Here is a 6,960-nt window from a genome sequence, read left to right on the forward strand (position 1 = left end):
TCTTGAATTCTTATGCAAGTGGTTACTTAAAGATTTTTATAACTAACTTTATAGCATAAAGATGGTTTATACATAAGTATTTGTACATGTATTGTTGTGTTCTTTGATTTGTTTGTCTTACAGGTCAAAGGAAGAAGAAGGGAACTCCAAGAAGGGTTTGGACCCTAAAGGCCTTCTCGAACGTAGGACCTTAGGTACGTACCCTTAACGTTAGAATTTGCTTAAAAGTAAAGATGATGGCTGTGTGTGTGTTTCTTTGAATAAGCAATTTTCAGTCTGGTAGAGTCTTAGCCCAAAGGACCCTTGGGGTACTTTCCCCTCAACCACACGCTCAGTTGGCTTCACCCTTATAGCTTTCCATTCTTACATTATCGCGCACACAAACGACAAGGAGATGGAGTTGCTTCGAATTCCAGTCGCTTTAGTTCCGTATTTGTTCTTGTTGTGTATACAGTTGCTTTTGTTCCTCCAATCTGCAGAGTCGAGACCAATTTCTGCCCCCGAGCTACCGGAGTATCATTGTCACGCCCCCAGGCCTACGGTAGTCTTCCAACCGTGTCCGGCGAGGTGTGGCACCACCGTACACTTTCCTTTTAACAATACTCGTGCACATGGACTACGCCTTTCCACATTAACATACTTAGTTTGTGTTTCTCAACCAAGTAAAATGCATTAACCTTTATACTTAATGAAGCCCATACACATTCATTATCCAATATGCAATTAAACCGAGAATAATAACAATTGCACACAAGTATAAAGGGAGGGGCAACTCTCGAACAAGTCTGCCCGATAACAATATATTATGATAATCTTCAATATTACATCAACAAGTGTGCTTGGCAAAATCCAAGCCAACACTTAGCAATATTTACAACAAGGCATAAGACAGCCTTCTACATACACATTTGTGCACCTTTGCCCAAGAGCGGGTACCCACACGGGTCACCAAGACGCTCATACAATCTTACACAAACACCGTGTACAAAACCTCCTCAACCGAGACAACACTTCACATAACCCAAGCTTCAAACATGCGAGAACCTCTTAAACCTTATGCGCATGAGGAATGTGCATATCCTTAAGACTTCGCACTTTTTCTTGTCCTTATGCGAAGGAACTCAAGTCAAGTTCGATGGAGAAATGAAGCTCCATCCTCCATCAATATATACGCTCTTCTCATGTGTTTTAAGGGGGGTGCACCACTCATGGCCGACCCCACCATTACACATATGTGCCCACGTATATATATATATATTATATTTTATTTTATTTAATTAACCACACATATTTATATATGCCTCCATATAATATGCTTATGTGTTCATTCGAAGCCCCAAATGAGCCCAAGCTTTTATGTTTATACGTACTCCATTGTGGGTTTATGGAAGGGTGTCTAGCCTTAAGGCTGACCCCTATAACTCACCACATACGCCCACAACGTCGGCTTTACTCCATTTGACAACGCATATAAACCATATTCAACACTTAATTTTATTTTAAGTGTTTCCCTTCGTCGCTTCTGAAATGTCGCACATTATCGTCGCAACATAACCGCAGTCCGCCCGCCGTGCAGAACTGCGCCCGCCCGCGCTCGCCGGGGTGCCCGCCCGCGCTCGCCGGGGCGCCCGCCCGCCAGTCGTGCAGAACCGCGCCCGCCCCGGGTCGTCCACCGCCCGTCGTGCAGAACCGCGCCCGCCAGCTCGTCGCACCGCCGGGTGACTCGCCCGTGCCCGCTCATGTATGTCAGCTCGTCGGGTGACCGCACCCGCTCGTCGGGTGACCGCGCCCGCTCATCGTGCAAGGGCGCCCGCTCGCCGTGCGCGCCTACCCGGGTCGTGCCCACCGCTCGTCCGTCGTGCAAAGAGGTGTCCGCCCGTCGTGTGAAGGGGCGCCCGCCCGTCGCGTGCCTGCCCGAGTCACGAGGGCCTTACATCCTCCTCCACCTGAAATCATTGTCGTCCTCGACAACATACCATCTCGGTAGCTCTCCACCAAGATCACCATCAACAGGAAGTCATCTCAATCCATGATGATCAACCATCATGTGTCGTCCTCATGTGAACTGCTGCCATGATACTCCAACATAATGTCAACATACCTCTGTACACTGTTAACCCCCATGTCTGAACTAGTTGGGTGATCAGTCCAACTGTCACGCTCAACCCATGAGAATGCACATCCTCATGTCACCATCAGTTGTTCCTCAAAGCATCCTGTCACATCCCGAACTCGATCAAGAATCCATCCATAATCCATGCTCAGGTCCATGGAACTCCATCCACCTCATCTGCAACATGTTGTCCATGATGTTTGGTGTCAATGTGCTACAAGTGACTAGCCACACATTTATCCCAACATCATCATGTGTGTAAAGTAGTTGAGTCTCAGCTCAACCCATGTCCAAGTGTTGCCACCAAGGCATCATCATCATCATCGTGACCCCATCACTTCAAAGTGTCTCATTGATCCTCCACATCAAGTCACTCTTCCAAGCCATGCCCATACATGTACTTTGGAAGTATGCATCCCATACTCCATCAAAGTCTCCTGACCTCAGCTCCTCAATGCATCAGACCTCTAAGTCCACCATGTATGATGTCCCCAAAAGTCACAACAATCTCATGTCATCATGAGCTCCATAAACCATCCCCAACCAACACTCTAGCAAGCATACAAGTCTCGACCAAAAGGTCCCTGCAAGATGCCTCAGCTCTCCATGTAGTAGGATTGCTCCATAGTTGCTCACAACTCCATCCAAGTAATCAACTCTCGATGTGCCCCATTCAGGTCCATGAAGCCCTCTTCATTATCTGCAATGTGCCATCCTCAAGTCTCCAACCTGATGTCCATGACTTTGTTTCCCATGTAGTCCAACCAAGTACATCACAACATCGGTCATCCTCATCCAAGCTGCAACCTTCGGTTTAGTGAACTCGGTCACCAACCATATCATCATCATATCATCACGAGTCCCTTCCATCATAGCTCCTCCACTAAAGTGTCCATCAAGACTACCTCTTGGTCTCGGCCATGAGGAGTCCACCCAAGGGTGTGCCCTTCAATCTGTCCATGAGTCATGCCGGGCACTTAGCCATGTGGCTAAAGCATGACCCAATCATCCACAACGATCATCAAGTTCCACCCTTGTCACGGGCCTTTGCACCTTCAACCATAAGGTCACAAGTAGCCCCAACAAGTCCTGCAACAATCGACAATCCTTGTTTCTCCATACAAGGTTCCATCATAGTCATCCATGGCAAGATCCTCCATAGCATAGGCAAACTGACTTTGCTTTTCACTGCACAAGGTCCACCTACCAAATGCCCAAGTACCAATACTTACTTCATCATCATGAGGCTCCTCCATGTGAGTGACCTCATCCATACATGTTGACAAACTGCACGATTCTGGTCCAACTTGATCAGCCTCAAATTCATCCTCCGTCGTAGTCAAGCCTGCAACATCTTCATCACGAAAGAGGACAACAACAGCCTTGCTGTCCTTCAAGAAATCTCGTCCAAGTATCATGTCGAAGCCATCCAACTTCATCACTATGAAGTCCAACTGACCTCTCCATTCTTCTATCTGTATAGGTACATCGTGTACCAAACCGACCACCTTAGCTCTAGGGTTCACTGCCTTGATCTCCATAGTAGATGTCAACCCAACCTCTTCTGCTAACCGTGTAGTCACAAAGTTATGTGCAACATTCGTGTCTACCAGGGCTTGAACGGTTTTACCATAAACCATCAAGTCTATGTAACCCAAACTGTTCTCCATAACCTTCTTCACGAGCAACCCTGCTCAAACCGAGTCTTGAAACCTTCACGAGCAAACCTTGCTCTGATACCACCTGTCACGCCCCCAGGCCTACGGTAGTCTTCCAACCGTGTCCGGCGAGGTGCGGCACCACCGTACACTTTCTTTTTAACAATACTCGTGCACATGGACTACGTCTTTCCACATTAACATACTTAGTTTGTGTTTCTCAACCAAGTAAAATGCATTAACCTTTATACTTAATGAAGCCCATACACATTCATTATCCAATATGCAATTAAACCGAGAACAATAACAATTGCACACAAGTATAAAGGGAGGGGCAACTCCCGAACAAGTCTGCCCGATAACAATATATTATGATAATCTTCAATATTACATCAACAAGTGTGCTTGGCAAAATCCAAGCCAACACTTAGCAATATTTACAACAAGGCATAAGACAGCCTTCTACATACACATTTGTGCACCTTTGCCCAAGAGCAGGTACCCACACGGGTCACCAAGACGCTCATACAAACTTACACAAACACCGTGTACAAAACCTCCTCAACCGAGACAACACTTCACATAACCCAAGCTTCAAACATGCGAGAACCTCTTAAACCTTATGCGCATGAGGAATGCGCATCTCCTTAAGACTTCGCACTTTTTCTTGTCCTTATGCGAAGGAACTCAAGTCAAGTTCGATGGAGAAATGAAGCTCCATCCTCCATCAATATATACGCTCCTCTCATGTGTTTTAAGGAGGGTGCACCACTCATGGCCGACCCCACTATTACACATATGTGCCCACGTATATATATATATTATATTATATTTTATTTAATTAACCACACATATTTATATATGCCTCCATATAATATGCTTATGTGTTCATTCGAAGCCCCAAATGAGCCCAAGCTTTTATGTTTATACGTACTCCATTGTGGGTTTATGGAAGGGTGTCTAGCCTTAAGGCTGACCCCTATAACTCACCACATACGCCCACAACATACATAATAACACGTCGGCTTTACTCCATTTGACAACGCATATAAACCATATTCAACACTTAATTTTATTTTAAGTGTTTCCCTTCGTCGCTTCTGAAATGTCGCACATTATCGTCGCAACATAACCGCAGTCCGCCCGCCGTGCAGAACCGCGCCCGCCCGCGCTCGCCGGGGCGCCCGCCCGCCCGTCGTGCAGAACCGCGCCCGCCCCGGGTCGTCCACCGCCCGTCGTGCAGAACCGCGCCCGCCAGCTCGTCGCACCGCCGGGTGACTCGCCGTGCCCGCTCGTGTATGTCAGCTCGTCGAGTGACCGCACCCGCTCGTCGGGTGATCGCGCCCACGCTCGCTCGCCGGGTGACCATGCCCGCTCGTCATGCACGGGGCGCCCGCCCATCGTGCAAAGGCGCCCGCTCGCCGTGCGCGCCTACCCGGGTCGTGCCCACCGCTCGTCCGTTGTGCAAAGAGGTGTCCGCCCGTCGTGTGAAGGGGCGCCCGCCCGTCACGTGCCTGCCCGAGTCACGAGGGCCTTACAATCATTCTCTGGATGTAGCGGCTTGGCTCATTGAGACCAAGATGGCGCCCGCGCCGGGCGGAGTTGAATATGAAAAAGGAGAGACGAAACCGAGGACAGCCTGGAGCGTGCAAGTGATGCACAGGGATAGTCTATTGGTCAAGGACGCCGCCAACGCTACGGCGTCCTACGAGCGCCGGTTGGAGGAAAAGCTGAGGCGGGACGCCAGACGGGTCCGTGCGCTTGAGCAACGGATAGAGAGGAAACTCAGATTGAAGAAGAACCGGCGGGGAGCTACGAGAACGTGGCTGAAACCACTGCCGAGTTCGGGAGCGAGGTCGTGTCGGGGTTGACGCAGGGGAGCGGCGAATACTTTACTCGTATAGGTGTTGGGACGCCGACAAGGGAGCAATTCATGGTGCTCGACACGGGCAGCGACGTGGTCTGGATTCAGTGCGAACCGTGCAGCGAGTGCTACTCGCAGGTGGATCCCATATTCAACCCCGCTTTCTCCGCTTCCTTCTCCACCGTTGGCTGTGACTCCGCCGTCTGTAGTCAACTCGGTGCCTACAGTTGTCACGGTGGCGGCTGCCAATACAAGGTCTCTTACGGCGACGGCTCTTATACCATCGGGAGCTTCGCCACCGAGATGTTGACATTCGGCGTCACGTCTGTCCGCAATGTCGCCATCGGCTGCGGCCACGACAACGTCGGTCTCTTCACTGGGGCCGCCGGGTTGCTCGGCCTAGGAGCCGGGCCGCTCTCCTTCCCCGGGCAGCTTGGCACGCAGACGGGACGCGCCTTCTCCTACTGCCTTGTCGACCGGCCGTCAGAATCCTCCAGTACTCTCGAATTCGGCCCGGAATCCGTTCCGGTCGAGTCTATTTTTACTCCCCTGCAGACGAATCCCTTTCTTCCAACTTTCTACTACGTCTCCCTCGTCGCGATCAGTGTCGGTGGCGTGCTCCTCGACTCAGTTCCATCCGACGTCTTCCGCATCGACGAAACATCGGGTCGCGGAGGGTTCATCATCGACTCCGGCACCGCCGTCACGCGCCTTCCGACAGCCGCCTACGATGCCGCGAGGGACGCCTTCGTCGCGGGCACCCAACAACTTCCGAGAGCCGAGGGCGTCTCCATCTTCGACACCTGCTACGACCTGTCGGGCCGGGCATACGTGATGGTTCCAACCGTGGGGTTCCATTTTTCCAACGGGGCAACCTTAATTCTTCCGGCTAAAAACTTTATGATACCAGTGGATCTAACAGGCACATTTTGCTTTGCCTTTGCGCCAGCCACCTCAGAACTCTCTATCATGGGGAATATTCAGCAGCAGGGCGTTCGTGTTTCCTTCGATTCCGCCAACTCTCTCATTGGTTTCGCTCCCCACCAGTGTTGATAATGGCTCTCTCACACCCTGCTTAGCCTGCAACATACTATTAAATAAACAATAGCGTGCATATTTATATGTCCGCAAACGCATGCGTTACATTAATTTAGATTTGTCTCGTCCGTAATTTATCGTAAAACGATGTTACAGTCCAAATCCAGTCTGCAAGTTTTCGTTCGTTCGGGAAGGAATGTGATTATTAGCTCGTAAAGCCAATTGCTTCGATTGATTTTAAGGCGCCAGTCCCTTTCAAAAAGCAGAACCTCTGGCCTTGCTGGCAG

The 6,960-nt window shown here is 50.0% G+C and overlaps 1 pseudogene; it reads left to right on the forward strand.

Annotated features, from left to right (window-relative positions):
• The first annotated feature begins 361 nt into the window (after positions 1-361).
• LOC149207921 (protein ASPARTIC PROTEASE IN GUARD CELL 2-like) lies at positions 362-6,688 on the forward strand (annotated as a pseudogene).
• Positions 6,689-6,960: the final 272 nt, after the last annotated feature.

This window comes from Pinus tabuliformis, chromosome 1_2, assembly GCF_031772625.1.
Source record: "Pinus tabuliformis cultivar Carrire ecotype Pingquan chromosome 1_2, CPIR1, whole genome shotgun sequence".
NCBI classification, from domain to species: Eukaryota; Viridiplantae; Streptophyta; class Pinopsida; order Pinales; family Pinaceae; genus Pinus; species Pinus tabuliformis.